This window comes from Puma concolor, chromosome B3, assembly GCF_028749965.1.
Source record: "Puma concolor isolate L17-30 chromosome B3, mPumCon1.1.hap2, whole genome shotgun sequence".
In the NCBI taxonomy this organism is placed as follows: domain Eukaryota; kingdom Metazoa; phylum Chordata; class Mammalia; order Carnivora; family Felidae; genus Puma; species Puma concolor.
The window spans coordinates 62,073,084-62,095,312 of record NC_141672.1 but is presented as its reverse complement, the minus strand read 5'-3'; the positions used below and the strand labels follow the sequence as shown (position 1 = coordinate 62,095,312).

Below are 22,229 nucleotides of genomic sequence, written 5' to 3'. Positions count from 1 at the left end.
TTCAAGCCCCGCATCGAGTCTGTGCTGACAGCTCAGAGCCTGGAGCCTGCTTCAGGTTCTGTGTCTCCTCCTCTCTCTGCCCCTCCCCTGCTCATGCTCTGTCTCTCTCTGTCTCTCAAAAATAAATAAAATGTTTAAAAATCCTTAAAAAGAATAAAACACCACTGAGAGAATCCTAGAACACAGGGGTGAGGCTGAAGCACCCACTTGCACCTCAGAGACCAAGACAGATTGCATTAGGAGAGTAGAAGTGGCTGTGCATTGACTGCATTGCCCCTTCTCCAGGACAGCACAGCACCATGCAGAGAAAAGAAAACCTGGAAAAACAAGTCTTCCCCAGCATCATAGGCCACGTTGTAGGAGCCCCTACTCTAATCTCACACCACAGGAATTACAGGGGAGCTTTGGGGCACAGCCACTGGGAATCTGAGTGACAGAGAAGAGTAGACTTCTGAGTAGAAGAGTTTGTAATAGCCAGCACACAGATCTTGGCAGAGGGAGTTCTTATCCACAGTGCCCAAATAGTAATCCTAACCAGTGGCTTGGCTCATTTGCAAAACCAAGCCAGAGGCACACTCTGACCAGAGAACTCAGTGGGGTGCAGATCTGCCTGATTCAGACCCTCAAGTAGGGAGTTATGCCCAGCCCTAGAGCCCAGATTGCCCACACCCAAGCAGAATTCTAAGTCACAGACCCACCCACTGTGGAGAATGCCTTTCAGCCCCATCAGACCAGAAGGGCTGGCAACAACTTATAGAAGCTGTGTAGCCCAACAGCACTTGAGCTGAGAAGCAATGGACAGAGCTGATCACCCCCAAAGCAAAGCCACTACTGGGTATAGAGACTTCTCTTGGTATACATAGGCAGGGGTATTAATTCATAGCCAAGACTGAGGGCAGCTCCTGGTTCCTCCCAACTCAAGACCCAGTTTGGGAACTGAGAGTAACCTGGAGCAGCCCCTACCCCTCCTGCCCGAGCAGAGGGGCTAAGACATAGTACTACTATGGAGAGTGTCTTCCAGCCCCATGACCAGAAGTGCTGGCCAAAACACCTGAAAGTAGTGCAGCCCAGCAGTGCTCCAGCTAAGAGAAGAGCAGACAGAGCCAGTAGTACCGAGCGAAGCTAGTGGCCCTGTGTGGCGGGACCTTGGAACGCAGGTCAGCTTGAGTTAAAACAACAAATAGAGAGCTTTGCCAGTTTTAAAGTTCTCTCTACTGCTGCACCTAGGCAAAGAATCTAAGTTGTACCCCTGCTGAATACAGCCTTCAGCCTGTTTGACCCATGAACATAACCGGAGGAAATAGGAAACTTCACAGCCATTCCAGAGCCCTGCATACAGTGGCACTTGAACAGAAAGCACAGCCCATGGCTCCCCCATCTGCAGAGCAAAACTAGTAGCCTCACCTGACCAGGGAATTCAGTGCACATGCAAGCCTGATTAAGATCCCCAAACAATGAGTTGTATCAGCCCTGGGCTCTGGGCTGTGGCCTTGACCATGCAGGTGAGCTAATTCATAGTCTCATCTGCTACTAAATGTAGTACCCAGTCCCAACCATCTGGTAAGCCTGACTAGTGAAATCAGACAACCATGGAGCCAATCAAACAGCCTCACTTGGGTAGGGAACCAAGCCAGCAGTTGTATCCAACTGGTCTCAGCCAGTTGTAAAACCACCCCCCATTCCCATCCTCAAAGCTCAAATAGTAGCCTAAAAATAGATAACAATAGCAGACCTCATATGCCCAAAACATTACCAACAGACTCACAACAGAAACCCAAACTTAGCTGATAAAGAAAGGTTTCTGCCACAGCAAACCTGTAAAATCTGGATGAGGAGCCCATTACTCAAATGAGCAGAAACCAATATAAGGAATTGAGGATCAAAAAAAAAAAACAAAACAAAACAACAACAACAAACAAAAACAAAAACAAAAAAACCAGGTAAATACAACACCACCAAAGGAAACTAATTAAGCTCCAATAACTGATCCTAAAGAAATGGAGATTATGAACTTCCATTAAAAGTTCAGAATAATCTTCTTAAAGAAGTTTAACTAACTATAAGAAAACACAGAAAACTAAATGAGTCTAGGAAAACAATGCATGAACAGAGCAAGAATTTTACAAGGAAATAGCAGCCATGAAGGAAAGGAGAGGAGAGGAGAGGAAATGAAAGGTTGGAAGGGGAGAGGGGAGGGGTAAAAGGGAAAAAGGAAGGAGTTGAAAAATACAAAGAATTCAATAAAGAGTTTCACAAGTACATTCGATCATAACGAATACCTGCAGGTTAGGATGTTGGAAATTACTCAGAGGAACTAAAAAAAAAAAAAAAAAAAAAAAAATGAAGAAAGCCTATGGGAATCATGGGACACAATGAAAAGGAAAAAATATTCACATTATGGGAAATTGAGAAGAAGAAAAAGAGACAGAAATTATATTTAAAGCAATAATAGCTGAAACCTTCCTGAACCTGGGGGAGATAAATGGACATCTAGATCCATGAGGCCCAAAGGATCCCAACTAGGTTGAACCCAAATTGAACAATATTGAGACACATGATAATTAAAGTGTTGAAAGTCAAATACAAAGAAATGATTTTAAAAACAGCAAGAGAGAAATTACATACAAGGGAACCCCGATAAGACTATCAATGGATTTTGCAACAGAAACTTCTCTAACCAGGAGAGGAGAAGATGACATATTCAAAATATTGAAAGAAAATAGCTGTCAACCAAAAATTCTATACTGTGAATTGAAAAGAATTCCACACACTGTCTTTCAGAAACAAAAGAGGATAAAGACTTTCCTAAACAAAAAACAAGGGAGTTCATTACCAAAGTTCATGACTTGCCTTACGAGAAATGCAAAAGAGAAATGCAAAAGGTTGTTCTTTGACTGGAAATAAAAGAATGCTAATTAACATCATAAAAACATAAAAAGGTAGCATAAATATCACTGGTAGTGATAAACATATAGTTAGATGCTGCAATATGTTAATAGTGGTACATGACTTACAATTCTAGTTTAAGTTTTAAAAAAAGCATAAATAATCATAAATACAAGAATCTGTTGTTGGTTACATAGTATTAAAAATGTGTATGTTGTAACAGCAGTAACCTAAAATGTGGATGAGAAGAAGTAAAGTGTAAAGATTACAAATTCTGTTGAAGTTAAGCTATTATCAGTTTATAAGAGAATGTTGTAAGTTTAAGATATTTATGTAAGCCTCATGGTAACCACAAGGAAACATCTTGATGCATCACATTAATAAAATGAAAGAAAAGAATCATATGAATACAATAAAGTCAAAGCATACTAATACCAGAAGACTTCAAAACACAAATAAAATATAGCAGGATAAGAAACTAAGAGCAATGGATCTACTAAACAACCAGAAAACAATTAACAGAATGGCAGTTGTAAGTCTTTACCTATCAAAATTACTTTAAGCATAAATAGATTAAATTATCCAATCAAAAGATATAGATTCCAGTTAGTTAACATACAGTCTAATATTAATTTCAGATGTACAATATAGTGATTCAACACTCCCATACAATACCCAGTGCTCTTCACAAGGGCACTCCTTAATCCCCATAACCTATTTAGCCCATCCCCATCCCCACCTGCCCCCCCCCACCAAAAGTTTGTTCTCTATAGTTAAGAGTTTGTTTCTTGGTTTGCTCCTCTTTCTCTCTCTCTCTCTGTTTTCCCTTTGCATGTTTGTTTTATTTCTTAAAATCCACATATGAGTGAAGTCACATGGTATTTGTCTTTCCCTGTCTGACTTACTTCACTTAGCATAATATTCTCTGGCTCCATCCATGTCATTACAAAAAATAAAATTTTTTAAATGGGAAAAAAAGAGCTAATTTGTAAATAATGACTTAGTATATGTTAAAAATGAAAAGATGAGATTAGTTTTTCTGAAAGATGGCTAAAAAAAAAAACATAGAATGGCTGAATGGGTTAAAAAAACAAGATCCAACAATGTGCTGCCTACAGGAGACTCATTTTAGCCTTAAAGACACACAGACTGAGAGTAAGGAGATGTAAAAAGACATTTCAAGTAAATGGTAATCAAAAGGAAAGCAGGGGGGCGCCTGGGTGGTGCAGTCGGTTAAGCGTCCGACTTCAGCCAGGTCACGATCTCGCGGTCCGTGAGTTCGAGCCCCGCGTCAGGCTCTGGGCTGATGGCTCAGAGCCTGGAGCCTGTTTCTGATTCTGTGTCTCCCTCTCTCTCTGCCCCTCCCCGTTCATGCTCTGTCTCTCTCTGTCCCAAAAATAAATAAACGTTGAAAAAAAAAATTGAAAAAAAAAAAAAAGGAAAGCAGGGATAGCTATACTGAAATCAAACAAAATATACTTTAAACTAAAAATGATAAAAGGAGACAAAGAAGGTTATGATATAATGTATCGGGGTCAATATATCAAGAATTTATAACAATTGTAAATGTTTATGCACCCACATCAGAGTACCTAAATATACAAAGCAAAAACTAACAGAGCTAAAAGGGGAAATAAACAATACAATAATAGTTGGTGAATTTAATACCCTACTCCGAACAATGAATAGATCATGCAGACAGAGAAGCAATAAGGAAACAGCAGATTTAAACAGCACTATAGACCAAATGGACCTAACATACATATATAGAATCTTCTATACAACAACAACAAAATACACATTCTGCTCAGGCATACATGGAGCATTTTTTAAAGAGAGACCATATGTTAGGCAACAAAATAAGTCTTAAAACTTCGAATTCAAGAATACTGAATGGTGGGAATGCAAGCTGGTACAGCCACTCTGGAAAATAGTATGGAGGTTCCTCAAAAAACTAAAAATAGAACTACCCTACAACCAAGCAATTGCACTACTAGGTATTTATCCAAGGGATACAGGTGTGCTGTTTCAAAGGGACACATGCAACCCCATGTTTATAGCAGCACTATCAACAATAGCCAAAGTCTGGAAAGAGCCCATATGTCCATTGATGGATGAATAGATAAAGAAAATGTGGTATATATGTGTGTGTGTGTGTGTGTATATATATATATATATATATATATATATATATATATATATATATGGTGGTATATATGTGTATATATATATATATATGGTGGTATATATGTGTATATATATATATATATATGGTGGTATATATGTATATATATATGTGGTATATATGTGGTATATATGTAGTATATATGGTATATATGTGGTATATATATATATATATATGGTATATATGTGGTATATATATATATGTGGTATATATATGTGGTATATATGTAGTATATGTGGTGTATATGTAGTGTGTGTGTGTGTGTGTGTGTGTGTGTGTGTGTGTGTGTGTAATGGGGTATTACTCAGCAATCAAAAAGAATGAAATCTTGCCGTTTGCAACTACTTGGATGGAACTGGAGGGTATTATGCTAAGTGAAATTAGTCAGTCAGACAAAGATAAAAATCATATGACTTCACTCATATGAGGACTTTAAGAGATAAAACAGATGAACATAAGGGAAGGGAAACAAAAATAATATAAAAACAGGGAGGGGGACAAAACAGAAGAGACTCATAAATATGGAGAACAAACTGAGGGTTGCTGGAGGGGTTGTGGGAGGGGGGATGGGCTAAATGGGTAAGGGGCAGTAAGGAATCTACTCCTGAAATCATTGTTGCACTATATACTAACTAATTTGGATGTAAATTTTAAAAAAATAAAAAATGAAACAAGTTTAAAAAAAAAGATTGAATGGTATGAAAATAGAAATCAATAATAGAAGGAAAACTGGAAAATTCACCAACACTTGAAAATTACACAACAGTCTCCTGAACAACCAATGAAAAAGAAAAGGAGAAAATAAGGGAAAGGTAAGAGTTTCTTGAGACAAACAAAAATGAAACCACAATATACCAGAACCTAATGGGATGTAGCAATAACCCTTATAAGAAGGAGGTTCATAGCAATAAACACCTACATTAAGAAACAAGAAAGATCCCAAATAAGCAACCTAACTCGATGCCTTGAGGAACTAGAAAAAAAAGAACAAAGTGAGCCCAAAGTTAGCAGAAGAAAGGAAATAATAAAAATTACACCAGAAATAAGTGAAAGAGAGAACAGAAAACCAATAGAAAATATTAACCAAACTAAGAGTTGGTTCTTTGAAAAGATAAACAAAATTGGCAAACCCTTAGTTAGACTCCAAGGAAAACAGAGAAAGGGCCCAAATCAACAAAATTATAAATGAAAAAGGAGACACCACAACAGATACCACAGATCCAAGAAATGAGAAGAAACAACTGTGAACACCTGTACACCAATAAACTGTACAACCTAGAGAAGATGGAAAAAATTCTTAGAAATGTGCAAGTCAGAATGACTGAATCAGGAAGAAATAGAAAATCTGAACAGACTAATTACTAGCAATGAATTTGAATCAGTAAATAAAAATCTCGCAACAAAGAAAACCTCAAGACAAGATGGCTTCACTGGTCAATTTTACCAAACACTTAAAGAATTATAGTTCTTAAAGTTTCACTTAAAGTTCTTCCAAAAACTTGAAGAGGAGGGAACATTTCCAAAATCATTTTATGAGGCCAGCATTATCCTGATACCAAAATCAAAAAAAGACACTACTTAGAAAACTACAGACATAATATCCCTAATGAATATAGATGCAAAATTTCTCAATAAAATTCTAGCAAGCCAAATTAAACAGTACATTAAAAGGATTGTTTACCATGATTAACTGGGATTTATCCTTGGGATGCACAGATGGTTCAACATACACAAATCAATTACTGTGATGCATCACATTAATAGAATGAAAGAAAAGAATCAGATGATCATCTCAGTAAACACAGAAAAAACATTTGATGAAATTCAATATCTATTCATGGTAAAAACTTGTAACAAATTAGGCATAGAAGGAATACATATCAGTGTAGTAAAGGTCATATTTGACAAGCCAATAGCTAACACTGTACTCAGTGGTGAAAGATGAAAGCTTTTTCTCTAAAATTAGGAGAATGACAAAGGTGTCCGCTCTCACCACCTCTATTCAACATAGTACTTGAAGTCCTAACTAGAACTATCACGCAAAAAGAAAAAAAAAAAAGAAAAAGTATCAGAATTGGAAAGGAAGAAGTGAAATTATCTCTATTTGCATGATTTTATATATAGAAATCCTAAAGACTCAACCAAAAAATCGTATCTAATCAATGAATTCAGTAAAGTGGTAAGGTGCAAAATAACATACAAAATTCAGTAGCATTTCTATAACAACAAAAATTTCTGAAAAAGACAGTTAAAAGTCAATCCCATTATCAATAGCATAAAAAACAATAAAATACTGAGAGATAAATTAACCTAGGAGGTGAAAGACATCTATGGTGAAAACTATAAGACACAGATAAAAAAAAAACCAAAGAAGACACAAATAAATGGGAAGATACTCCATGTCCATGGATTGGAAGAATTAATATTGTTAAAATGTCAATATTACCAAAAAACATTTTGGTTATTACTACCAAAAGCATCTTCAATGCATTTTCTATCAAAATTGCAATGACTTTTTTTTTTAACAGAAGTAGGAAAAAACACTCCCAAAATGTATATGGAACTACAAAAGACCCTGAATAGCCAAAGAAATCCTAAAAAAGAACAAAACAGGAAGTATCACACTTCCTGATTTCAAGCTATACTATAAAGCTGTAGTCATGAAAATAGTATGGTGCTGGCATAAAAACATACAAATAGGCCAGTAAAACAGAATCAAGAGCCCAGAAATAAACCCAAAAATCAGTCAACTAATACTTGACAAGAGACCCAAGAATACTCAATGGAGAAACAATAGCCTCTTTAATAAATGATGCTGTGATAATCAGATATATTCAAATGTAAAAGTATGAAATTATACCCTAACTTACACCACTCACAAAAATTAACTTGAAATGGATTAAAGACTTAAATGTAAGACCTGAAATCAGGAAACTCCTAAAAGAAAACATAGGAACAAACTCCTTCGCATGAGCCTTGCTAGTAATTTTTTGGATATGACACCTAAAGGACAAGCAACAAAGTAAAAAAAAACAAGGTGGACTACATGAAGTGAAAAAGCTTCTGCACAGCAAAAGAGTCAAAAAAGTGAAAAGGCAACCTGTGGAATAGGAAAAAAAATTTGCAACCATCTATCTGATGAGGGGTTAATATCCAAAATATATAAACAGCTCATACAACTGGATAGAGGGGGAAAAAATCCAATTTAAAAATGGTCAGAGGATCTGAATAGATCCTCTAATGAAGCATAAATAAAAGGCCAACAGGTACATAAAAAGATGCTCAACATCGCTAGTCATTAGGGAAATGCAAATTAAAACCACAGTGAGATACCACCTCAGGCTTGTTAGAATGGGCATCATCAAAGAGACAAGAGATAACAAATGCTAGTGTGGATGTGGAGAAAAGAGAACCCTTGTGCACTGCTAGTGGGATTATAAATTAGAACAGCTACTATGGAAAACAGTATGGAGGTTCCTCAAAAAATTATAAAGAAAACTACCATATGATACAGCAATTTCACTCCTAGAAATATATCCAAGGGAAATGAAAACATTAACTTGAAAAGATACATGCACCCCCATGTTCATAGCAGCATTATTTGTAATAGTCAAGACATGAAAACACCTCAGTGTCCACTGATGGATCAATAGATTAAAAAAGGTGTGTGTGTGTGTGTGTGTGTGCGCGCGCGCACGTGCTTCTGTGCATAATGGAATATTACTCAGCCATTAAAAAAAGGCAAGGAGGGGCGCCTGGGTGGCGCAGTCGGTTAAGCGTCCGACTTCAGCCAGGTCACGATCTCGCGGTCCGTGAGTTTGAGCCCCGCGTCAGGCTCTGGGCTGACAGCTCAGAGCCTGGAGCCTGTTTCCGATTCTGTGTCTCCCTCTCTCTCTGCCCCTCCCCCGTTCATGCTCTGTCTCTCTCTGTCCCAAAAATAAATAAACATTGAAAAAAAATTTAAAAAAAAAAAAAAAAAAAAAAAAGGCAAGGAAATCTTACTATTAATGACAACTTGGTTGGACCTAAAAGGCATTATGCTAAATAAAAAAGGTCAGAGAGAGAAAAACAAAAACTGTGTGATCTGAATTAAGTGTGGAGAATCTTAAAAAACAAACAAAAAAAAAACACTTAGAAAATGAGATCAGATTTGTGGTTACCAGAAGCAAAGGATAAAGAAGAGGGAGTTAGAGGAAGATCGTCAGTGGTCAAATAGCACAAACTTGCAATTACAAGTAAGTACTAGTGATATAAGGTACAACACAATGACTGTAGCTAACACTGCTGTAGGATATAAAGTAAAGCTGTTAAGAGAATAAATCCTAAGAGTTCTCATCGTAAGGAGAAATTGTCTTTTATTCCTTTCTTTCTTTTCTTTGTATTGTATCCATGTGAGAGGATGGAGGTTAGTTGAACCTACTGTGGTAATCATTTCACAATATATATAAAGCAACCCATCATGCTGTATACCTTAAATTCATACAGTGATGTATGTCAGTTATTTCTCAATAAAACTTGAAAATTTCTTTAAAACATTTAATTATTGAATATCCCACAGCACTTGAAATTGATGCAGTAAGATCAGTTCCTGATTATCTAAGAGTGGATTATATGCTTCATGAATTTGGTGACCTGAGAAGCAAAATAGTACAGAACTATGCTCACAAAACCCCTCATATTTATATACCCCATACAGAAAATGGGCAACAAAACACATCTTAAACTTTACTGTATGACATATAAATACACTGTTATGATCATCACTAAAACTATGGAAAGCAGCCATGATTGGAAGTGAAATGAAACAAGTATACCTCTAAATTTAATGAAAAGGAGAATTGTGCTTCTGAGAAGATGGAAGAAATAGAAAATGTAATGAAGAAACAAATGAAAATTGTATTTGTTTTCCACATGAAAATTTTGAAACTGAAGAAGACAGTAACTGAAATGTAAAGCCCAAGTATGGGCTCAAGAGCAGAATTAAGAGGACAGAAAATAATCAGTGAACTGAAAGAACAATAAAAATGATTCAGTCTGAAGAACAGAGACATAGACTGGAGAGGAAAAAAAAATGATGAGAATCTCAGGGACCTACAAACTATAATACAAGACCAAGCATTTGTGTCACTGGAGTCACGGAAGGAGAAAAGAGCAAGAATAGAGCTGAAAACTTACACAAAGAAAAAATGGCTGAAAATTGTCCAAATGTGGCAAGAGACATAAATGTACAAGAAGTTGAGAGAACTTTAAACAGGGAAACTCAAATAAATATACACCAAGACACACCATAATTAAACTTCTGAAAACTAAAGAGAAAGATGGAACGTTGAAAGCAGCTGGAGAAGAACACCTTGCCTACAGGGGAAATACCATTCACATTACAACAGGCTTCTAATCAGAAACTATAGAGGCCAGGAAAAAGTGGCACAATATTTTTCAAGGACTGGAAGAAAAAAACTGTCAAGGCAAAATTATAGACCCAGTGAAATATAGTTCAAGAATAAAGGCAGAAATCAAGATATTCTCAGAAGAAGGAAAACTAAGAGACTTTGTCATGAGATCTATCCTACAAAAATGGCTAATGGAAGTTAGCTCAAAAGAAAAAAAACATGATAGAAAAACAAACTTTGGAATGTCAGGAAAGAAGGAAGAACACTGAGCAAATATGGAGAAATATAATAGGCTCTTTAAGTTTTTAAGTTATGTTTGATGGTGGAAGGAAAAACTATAACCCTCTCTGATTTCGTTCTATATGTATGTAGAGGATATATTTAAAATAATTATAAATAAGGGAGGGTAGAGGAATGTAAACAGAGGTAAAGTGGAACTGGTAAAATAATAACATCAATAGACCACAGTAACTTATGTACATATAATGTTATACCTAGAGATACACTAAAAGACATTGTGGGGTGCCTGAGTGGCTTAGTCGGTTAAGCATCCAACTCTGGATTTCAGTTCAGGTCATGATCCCAGGGTCAGGGGATTGAGCCCCTCATCAGGCTCCATGCTAAGCATGGAGCCTGCTTAAGTTTCTCTCTCTTCTTCTACCCCTGCCGCCCCCCCCCCTTACACATGTGCACTCTCTCAAAAAAAAAAAAAAAAAAAAAACATTCTAGATCTATAAAAATGAAATTTCAAAATATGTTCAAGTAACCTACAAGGAAATTGGAAAAAGAAAATAGAAAAAACAAAGAACAACAATAAAACCTCAGGGACAACAAACAATAAAATGGCAGGCTTAAGCCCCAACTTAAATGTTAATGGTCTAAATATAACAACAGACAGAGATTGACAAAGTGGATTAAAAATTATGGCCCTTGGGGCGCCTGGGTGGCGCAGTCGGTTGAGCGTCCGACTTCAGCCAGGTCACGATCTCGTGGTCCATGAGTTCGAGCCCCGCGTCGGGCTCTGGGCTGATGGCTCAGAGCCTGGAGCCTGTTTCCGATTCTGTGTCTCCCTCTCTCTCTGTCCCTCCCCCATTCATGCTCTGTCTCTCTCTGTCCCAAAAATAAATAAACGTTGAAAAAAAAAAATTTAAAAAAAAAAAAAAAAAAAAAAAAAAAAAAAAAAAAAAAAAAAAAAAAAATTATGGCCCAATTCTATACAGGCTACAAGAAACACAGCAAATAAAATTATTAAATAACAGAACAGATGATAAACCATAGAAACATGAATCAAAGACAAGCAAGAATGGCTATACTAGTATCTTATAAAGTAAACTTTAAAGCAAGAAAACTTACCAGAGAGGGGCATTAAATCATAAAAAAAGGAGTCCATGGGGGCGCCTGGGTGGCTCAGTCGGTTAAGTGTCTGACTTCGGCTCAGGTCATGATCTTGCGGTCCATGAGTTCGAGCCCCGCGTCAGGCTCTGTGCTGACAGCTCAGAGCCTGGAGCCTGTTTCAGATTCAGTGTCTCCCTCTCTCTCTGACCCTCCCCCGTTCCTGCTCTGTCTCTCTGTCTCAAAAATAAATACATGTTAAAAAAAAAATTTTTTTTAAAAAGGAGTCCACCAAAAAGGCATAACAATTTTAACTGTGTTTGCACCAAACAAGAGAAATAAAAGTATATTAAGCAAAAACTGATAGAACTGAAAAGAGAAATGGACAAATCCACAATTACAATTAGAGATTTTGACACCTTTCTCTCACTAGACAGAAGAAAATCCAGTGATATAGAATTCAACATGACCATCAACTACCAGGATCTAATCAACAGTTTTAGACATTCCACACAATAGCAGGATTGGTGTGTTTTTTTTTTTTATAAATGCCCACAAAATACATACCAAGATAGATAATATTCTAATTCATAAAATAAACCTCAATTAACTTAAAAGAACTGAAATCATATAGTGCATGCTCTTCGACCACAAAAGAATCAGAACAAATGTTAGTAACAGAAAGATAGCAGACAAATCTCCAAACACTTGAAAACTGAACCACACATTTCTAAATAACCCATGAGTCAAAGAAGTCTCAAGGGAAGTTGTATAAACTACATGGAAGTGAGTGAAAATAAAAAATACAACATGCCAAAATTCGTGGGACACAGCTAAAACAGTTCTTAAAGTAAATCTATAACACTAAAATGAATACATAAAGAAAACTGGAAGTATATCAAATCAACAATCTAAACTCCTACCTGAAGAATCCAGAAAGAGAACAAAAAAAAAAAAAAAAAAAAAAGCAGGCAGAAGGAAGAAAATTATAACGATAAGAAGAGAAAGAAAACACTTTACCAATATCAGAAATGGAACAGAGAATAGTACTATAGACTTTACAGATATAAAAACAAGGGATCAGGGGCGCCTGGGTGGCGCAGTCGGTTAAGCGTCCGACTTCAACCAGGTCACGTTCTCGCGGTCCGTGAGTTCGAGCCCCGCGTCGGGCTCTGGGCTGATGGCTCAGAGCCTGGAGCCTGTTTCCGATTCTGTGTCTCCCTCTCTCTCTGCCCCTCCCCCGTTCATGCTCTGTCTCTCTCTGTCCCAAAAATAAAATAAAATAAAATAAAAATAATAAGGGATTACTGTTAACTCTACACACACAAAAATGGCAACTTAGAAGCAATGTACCATCTTCTCAAAAAAAAAAAAAAAAAAAAAAAAAACCAAAACATACAAATTATTGATACATGCAGCAACCTGGATGAATCACTAGAGAATTATGCTGAATGAAAAAAAAGAAAATCCCAAAAGCAACCTTTTCATTTATAAAACGTTCTTGAAATGACATTATGGGTTTGGGGAACAGATTAATGGTTTTTGGAGTTTAAGGAGGGGAAGGAGTGATGGGGAAACATGAGGCATCCTTGTGGTGATATAACTGTTTTTTATCTGAACTATAACAATGTCAATATCTTGGTGGTGCTTTTATACTATAATTTTATAAAATGTTACCATCGCAGGAAAGTGGACAAAGGACACCAAATTTTTCTGTACTATTTCTTGCAACTGCATGTGCATCTACAATGATCTCAAAACAAAAGGTTTATCTTTAAAATATTCCCCAAGGGGCGCCTGGGTGGCGCAGTCGGCTAAGCGTCAGACTTCAGCCAGGTCACGATCTCGCGGTCCGTGAGCTCGAGCCCCGCATCGGGCTCTGGGCTGATGGCTCGGAGCCTGGAGCCTGTTTCCGATTCTGTGTCTCCCTTTCTCTCTGCCCCTCCCCCGTTCGTGCTCTGTCTCTCTCTGTCCCAAAAATAAATAAACGTTGAAAAAAAAAATTAAAAATAAATAAATAAATAAAAAAATAAAATAAAATATTCCCCAAAAAAGGTGATGGAGTGAAGTGTGGTTAAAGGTAAATTATGGAGCATATGGGGCTGTATATTAAGATAAGGAGAGGGCGCCTGGGTGGCGCAGTCGGTTAAGCGTCCGACTTCAGCCAGATCACGATCTCGCGGTCCGTGAGTTCGAGCCCCGCGTCGGGCTCTGGGCTGATGGCTCAGAGCCTGGAGCCTGTTTCCGATTCTGTGTCTCCCTCTCTCTCTGCCCCTCCCCCGTTCATGCTCTGTCTCTCTCTGTCCCAAAAATAAATAAACGTTGAAAAAAAAAAAATTCAAAAAAAAAAAAAAAAAGATAAGGAGAAAAGGAAGGGAAATAAAATTGATGTAATCCTTTTATAATACTGGAGGCCACTTGTTCAAATAGAGAGCATTTGTTTATTTATTTATTTTTAAATTTTTTTAATGTTTATTTTTCATAAATATGCAGAGCACAAGTTGGGGAGGGGCAGAGAGAGAAGGAGTCAGAATCTGAAGCAAGATCCAGGCTCTGAGCTGTCAGCACAGAGCCTGACAGGGGGCTCAAACCCGTGAATTGTGAGATCATGACCTGAGCCAGAGTCTGACACTTAACTGACTGAGCCACCCAGGTGCCCCTCAAATGAGCATTTAAACAACAATGTTCAATAAATAAGTTTTTGTCTGCCTCCTGAAGAGTAGCCACCATGTTAGACCCTAGAAGGAAGCAAAGAAGAGTAAAACATAGTTCCTTCTTTAAATAATATTATAATCTAGTAGGAAAGATAAAACAGGTTACAATGGCTACAAAGGATAGTAGAAAGTGATGAATATGATGAATATAATATAAAGGATATGGAGAGGGTATGGGAACTTAGAGGAAGAAGTGTCTCCTTAGGCAAGGAGGGTATGAAGTGTGACTTTGTGACAGTTGTTGCAAGTTGTCTAGATCTTGAAGTGTAGTGATAGGACATGTGGAGGGACAGAAACAGAGCATTCCAAGTAAAGGCAATAGCACGAGCAGTAATCCAAAATGAAAAGTATGAAGGCATTTTCAAAGAAGAGTTTGCATTTCCATTTGACTAGAATAAAAAATATTGATAGAGTAGGTAGGAAGAAGTCTGAAAAGAAAAGTAGAACAGAATTTTGGAGCATCTTGAATGTCAGACTAAAACTTGGGACATCAGCCCAGAATTCTATATTCCATGAAGTTATCCTTCAAAATTAAAGGAGAAATAAAGACTTTGTCAGATAAACAAAAACTGAGGGAATTTGTCACCAGAACACATGTTTTGCAGGAAATGTTAAAAGAAGTTCTTCAGAGAGAAGGCAAATCACATAGGTCAGAAATTCAGATCAAAGTAATTGATGTAGTAAACCAGGAAGTAAACATAGTCACTATCCTCTCCGAAAATGTAGACTTAAGACAAGGTAGCACATACTTCTGCCTTTCATACTTGCTTTATCTTTATTTATTTTAATTCAGTAAAACAAGCCAAACCTGACTTTTTTTTTTTCCCAGAATGATTGAAGAATGTTATCAGTAAGTGATAAAGGTTAGGAAAACTAGTTTACTTCCCCCAATTCCTGAAAAACCTGTAGAAACAGGCAGTTGTTTTTAAAAGTATTTATAAAAGGTCTGGGTATTACAAGATTTTATATAAAGTTAATTATAAATAAATAATTTATTTTAAAAAGTATACATGGATGAATACCCATTCTTTGCCAGGTATTGTGCTAGATATTTTCACATAGCCAAATCTCCACATTTTGTTCTCCTGTGAACTCCATGAGATTTTTCTCATTGTTCTTGAGTTGATAAAATTAATACTCAAAGGGGTAAACTATTTTCCTAAGGTCATACAAAGGGGTAAACTATTTTCCTAAGGTCAAATGACAGGACTGAAATTTGAATATACTTCTTCAGAGTCCAAACCCAACATCTTTGCATGTACACCAAGTTTGGCATTTTTGACACATAAGATTGGATAATTCTTTTTTGTGGGTTCTGTCTCTGCAGTGGGGGATGTTTAGCAGCATCTCTGGCCTCTACCCATGAAATGCCAGTAGTACCCGCTTTCTCAAGTTATGACAACCAAAAATGCCTCCGGATGTTGCAAAATGTCCTGGGGGACAAAGTTACTTCTCTTTATGCACTGTTGGTTTATACTGTGGTATCTCACCTCTAAATTTTTTTTAATTTATTTTTTAATGTCTTATTTATTGTTGAGAGAGAGAAAGAACATGAGCAAGGAGGGGCAGAGAGAGAGGGAGACACAGAATCTGAAGCAGGCTCCAGGCTCTGAGCTGTCAGCACAGAGCCTGATGCAGGGCTCAAACTGATGAACCATGAGATCATGACCTGAGCTAAAGTCAGAGGCTTAACCAACGGAGCCACGCAGGTGCCCCCTCACCTCTAAATTTTTAATTTGAAAATATGTATTCAATTAAAGTAACGTATATAGAACACTTGGTTGATTGAGCAATTACTGTAAACAAATGAAACCAGAAGAGTAAGTGCGTACTATAGGATGATGAGTAAAGTGACTCAAGGACGTAAGTAATACCTGATCATGGAGACAAGAGAGGAAGTGGGGAAAAATAGCATCAACACTCAATATAAATGGAAAAGTACTAGTTGTAAGAATAAGCTGAATCCATGTATGACATTACAGTTGGGAGAAAAAGAGTTCAACAAGCAGGTAAGCAGATAAGCTGAGGAGAACATAAATATCTGCAAGCAGAATGTAGAAGTGAGTCATAAACTTGATAATTCCAAGATGTTTTAAGCTGAGGCAGTACAGAGAGTCGGGGACTAGGAAAATAGAACCGCAGACTTCAGGGAATAGACCAGGAGACATTGAAACTGAGACAGAAACCACTCCAGAAAGGAAATCTGTTACATGCTACTTACTAGTACTATGCCCATGGAAACGTATATTCTCCCTTGGCCTGCTATTGGATTCAGTGCAGTGAACAGCACAGGAGACCATGTACGGTATCATTTGACATGGATTAGAATTATAGTATGAAAGATTACTAAGTAAATATTTTCAAAATCTCACTTTCTAAACTCAACATCCAAAAAACACATAATCCATTGAAGAAATGGGTAAAAGACATGAACAGTAACTTCTCCAAAGAAGACATCCAGATGGCAAATAGACACATTAAAAGATGTTCAACATCACTCATCATCAGGGAAATACAAATCAAAACCACAATGAGATACCACCTCACACCTGTTAGAATGGCTAACATTATCAACTCAGGCAACAACAGATGTTGGCGAGGATGCAGAGAAAGAGGATCTCTTTTGCACTGCTGGTGGGAATGCAAACTGGTACAGCCACTCTGGAAAACAGTATGGAGGTTCCTCAAGAAATTAAAAATAGAACTGCCCTACGACCCAGCAATTGCACTACTAGGTATTTATCTGAGCGATACAGGTGTGCTGTATCAAAGGGGCACCTGTACCCCAATGTTTACAGCAGCGCTATTGACGATAGCCAAAGTATGGGAAGAACTGAAATGTCCATCAATGGATGAATGGATAAAGAAGATGTGGTATAAATCTACAATGGAGTATTACTTGGCAATCAAAAAGAATGAAATCCTACCATTTGCAACTACATGGATGGAACTGGAAGGTATCATGCTAAGCAAAATTAGTCAGAGAAAGACAAATATATGTTTCACTCATATGAAGAATTTAAGAGACAAAACAGATGAACATAAAGGAAGGGAAGCAAAAATAATATAAAAACAGAGAGGGGGACAAAACATAAGAGAGTCTTAAATGGAGAAGAAACAGAGGGTTGTGGAGGGGGAATGGGCTAAATGGGTAAGGGGCTTACGGAATCTACTCCTGAAATCATTGTTGCACCATGTGGTAATTAACTTGGATGTAAATTATAAAAAATAAATGATAGCAAGGAAAAAAAACATTAAAAAAAAAGAAATCATATATAAGGAAAAAGAAGACATCTCACTTTCTATACAAATTACAAAAATTAAAGAATTACATAATTTGAAAACTGGAAGAGTGAATTGAAACTTGGTGTATGATATTACCTCATTAACTTCATGATAAACAGAAATAGTTCCCGTTCTTTGTCAATCAAAATTGTGTAAGCCACATGCCTTGGAATTTCTGAGAGTGATTTAATGGCTCTTCTGCCATTGTTTTATAATTTATTCTACTATGGCTTAAAATATTTTCCAATACAACATCATTTAAGACCAAAAAATTGTAATGCTACTGCCATGCTGAGAATGCATCTGAAAATCAATAACATTGAAAAGAGGTTAAATGTGATTTGATTCTATGAAGAAAGCTAAACAATGTGGCCCTAGGGAAGAGCACTGTGAGGGAAAAACCAGCACTAAAACAAAAATATGCTTCAATGGTGTAGATTTATATATTCTGGGAATCTTTCCCCTCTATTTCATCTTTATTCCTATAAAAAAATTTCCTTAGGAATACAAGCATCTTGATTTATCGATGTTCTTAACACCTGTGTTCCCATTTTTAAAAATTGCCCTTTATAAGTAGAGTATTAATATGTTGGAATTAGGAAGTAGATCATAAGATGAAACTGAAAAAAAAATTACAAATTATTCAAAATTCTAGGAAGATAAAGAGTAAGGTCACTGAAACAGAATAACGAAGAAGGAACACCAAAATTTAGATTGAGGAGTCATAAAAGGTTTATCTGAGAAAGCAGTATTCATGCTGAGACCAAATGAAAAAGGAAGTTTGTCAGAGAGAGGAGACAGCATTACAAACAAATCCTCAAACAAGAAAAAGCTTGATGTACCTGAAAAACAGAATGTCAGACTAAACGATGAGGAGGAAGAGAGAACAGATGATACAAGACTTTGTGGCTCCGTGGCCTGCAGGAGTATTTCAGCTCAGGGAGAAAGACTGTGGGTTCAGATTCTGGTTCTGTCTGATGTGTGAGATTAATTAAATTACTTCCCTCTGATTGTTTCAATTTCTTTCTCTATAAAAATCTAATATTGATAGGACCTCTCTCATAAGTTGTTGTGAGGTTTAGTGAGTTTAAATAGGCAATTTGTTGTTTTATTTTGAGAGATTTCTTCTGAGTGCAATGAGATGCCTCTGCAGGATTATAAATGACATCATCTGATTTATTGGGGTTTTTTAAATTTTTTTTTAACGTTTATTTTTGAGACAGAGAGAGACAGAGCATGAACGGGGGAGGGTCAGAGAGGGAGAGACAGAATCTGAAACAGGCTCCAGGCTCTGAGCTGTCAGCACAGAGCCTGACGCAGGGCTTGAACTCATGAACCCAGAGATCATGACCTGAGCCGAAGTCGGACGCTTAACTGACTGAGCCACCCAGGCGCCCCTGATTTATTGTTTTAAAAGATCACTCCAGCGATTGCTTCTGTTTGAGAAAGTCTTGATGGGAATTTAAAGGTCTCCAAGGCATTTTGAATGATGAGTAGCTTGTTGAACTTGAGAGTAAAGGATCCCAGTCATGGGTCCATCCAATAGAAAAATGAGATGTAAATTTGAAAAAAAAATTTAAATGATAGAAGACTAGTAAGTGATAAATGATTAGAGAATGAAGTCAGGATACCAAGATTTTAATAAAGATGAAATTTTTAAAAATCATTGATTTTTTTCCTTATGTTTATTTACTTGAGTGAGAGAAAGAGGGTGAGCAGGGGAGGGCAGAGAGAAGGGAGAGAGGGGAATCCCAAGCAGACCCCGTGCTTTCAGCATGGAGCTCCATCTCACAGTCAGATCATGACCTGAGCTGAAATCAAGAGTCGGACACTTAACTGACTGAGCCACGTCCCCCTGAAACATTGATTCTTCATATTTAATTGGCTAGAGTATACTGAGTAGTGTCATGGACATCATAGACAAATGCAGAATTTTCAAACGAAGCTGCTCACTGTGAATTTTAAATGAGACCATGTATGTGAAATATATAGGAATGGTTAGGCCACAGTTTTTTTTAAAAGGGCAAAAAGCACACTGCCATTAAAGAAACAATGATTAATTGGGCTTTATTCAAATTAAGAACTTACATTCAGCAAAAAACAATATGAAAAGAATGAAATTGCACTGTACCCCTACTAGAATGGCTATAGTGAAAAAGACTAGCAATCCTACTCTAAGGGAGAATATAGAGCAATTGGAACTCCCATACATTGCTGGTGGGAGTGTAAATTGGTTGGACCATTTGGGGAAACTCTATGCACTCTATGCATCATGTACTAAATCTGAGCATACATACACCCTATGGAGCAATTCTACTTCAGAAATGAGTACTTATGTCAATTATATCTCAAGAAAGTGGGGTTTGGGTGCTTAGGTCCTTCAAAAGGTAATGTACAAGAATATTATAGCAGGGTGCCTTGGGTGCCTTGGGTGGCTCAGTCAGTTGAGCGTCCAACTCTTGGTTTCAGCTCAGTTTATGATCCCAGAGTTGTGGGATTGAGCCCCATGTTGGCCTCTGTGCGGAGCGTAGAGCCTGCTTGGGATTCTTTCTCTCTCCTCCTTTGCCCCTCTCCTCTGCTCATGCTCTCTCTCAAATTAAAAAAAAAATTTTTTTAATTTTAAAAACTTTGGGGTGCCTGGGTGGCTTCAGCTGGATGAGCATCAGACTCTTGGTTTTGGCTCAGGTCATAATCTAACAGTGGTTTGTGAGTTCCAGCCCCACATTGGGCTCCACGCTGCCAGTGTGGAGCCTGCTTGGGATTCTCTGTCTCTCTCCCTCTCTCTCTTTCCATCTCTAAATAAATAAAATGAAAAACTTTAAAAAATTTTTTAATCAAAAATAAAAAAATATTAATAGCAACATAATAGTGAAATGATTAAATATATTGTGTTTTCTATTTATACAATACTTTTTTTTCTTCAATATATGAAATTTATTGTAAAATTGGTTTCCATTATACAACAATACTTCATAGCGGTAAAAACAATGAAGTGCATGCAACAATAGGACAAATCTCATAAGCCTTATTAAGTAAAATAAGTCAGACAAACAGTTCAAAAGCAGGAAATACTAATCTTAATAGATGTTGGTAAGTGATTAGTTTGGGAGAGGGGAATTAACTGGGAGGGAATACGGGAGAATCTTCTGGGTTTGTTATATATTTTGTTCTTTACATTTTGTCAAGCTGAATACTTTAGATTTGTGCACTTTATGTGATTTAAAATATAATTCACAATTAAAATGTAAGTTATAATCTTTTAAATGTAAAGAACATAAATAAACTTGTCTTCTTAAAGGTTTTGATTTTGTTTGTAGTTTGTCTTTCTTGGATCTCTCAAGTAGACAAAGAGGGTGGATTGAAGGAAACTGGAACATAGAATAAGAGGAATCAAAGTGTGAAAGAACATAGAAAGAATAGGGAAATAGGCAAGAGACAGGAATATGGATTGGTAGAAAGAACTGAGAATTGAAATCAGGGTTAGTAAATAACAAGGTGTGAGAATCATAAAGATACTTCTTTGCACTCTACAAATACGGCACTAAACATCATTCTTATTTTTATGTAGTAATCAATTGACCACAGTTTAATAGCAGTCTTTCTTCTTAGGAACTAAGTTGAATCTTGAAATAATTTATTTTGGTATGCTAAGTGTCCCTGTTGTATGTCCTTATTTCTATGTGACACCTACAAAGTGAGCACACTGGAGAGATTTATAGGTTACTTAAACAAAAGAAGAAATTTATAATTACTTTAGTTTGAACAGTTTTAAATAAAGTATCAGACTAGATATTTGGCCAGTGCTAAAGTTCCCTGACTAGCTTTTTGCAGCTTTAAGATTTATATTACTTTTTTTCACATCATCAATCTGTATTATATAGTTAGGTTGTTTTACTTCAAGTCTCCCATCGACATTTCTTTTGTATGCATATACCGAAATGATTTTATTTAATAAAAAAAGAACATCTCCTGTGTGGATTTTAAATTTCCCTTATTAAATATTTATATTTTCAAAATGTCTTTATTTAATTGAGTGAGGTGCTTGGTGCCATTTCAAAATAACCTCAGGTGGTAGGTGTAATGACATATCAAAGATTTGACCTTTAGCATTTTAGGGTTCTATTTGTCTGCATTTTCTTCTGCATTCATTTAGTCTTAATTTATATGCTATTTCTCTGTATGACTTAATGAGTGGATATATTTGGCATGAGATTCATTAACAAAAAGAAAGTATATCTGAATACATATTATTTTTGTGCAGTCAGAGTAGTGATTTTAACTTCATTTCTATCTGTGTATGGGCTGATCAGTATTTGTACAAACCTCATTCATTCTCGTTAAGTGCTCAGCGGAAGAAACCCTGGATCTACTAAACTGATGCCCATTCTCTTACTTCTCATTTCTTTGCAGTCAGCTTATTATATTCTTTTATTTACC

The 22,229-nt window shown here is 36.6% G+C and overlaps 1 protein-coding gene across 6 annotated transcripts in view; it reads left to right on the top strand.

Annotated features, from left to right (window-relative positions):
- The window catches only part of MIPOL1 (mirror-image polydactyly 1), a 346,637-nt gene that overhangs the window by 252,214 nt on the left and 72,194 nt on the right, over nucleotides 1-22,229 (top strand). The gene's annotated exons all lie outside the window — the stretch shown is intronic.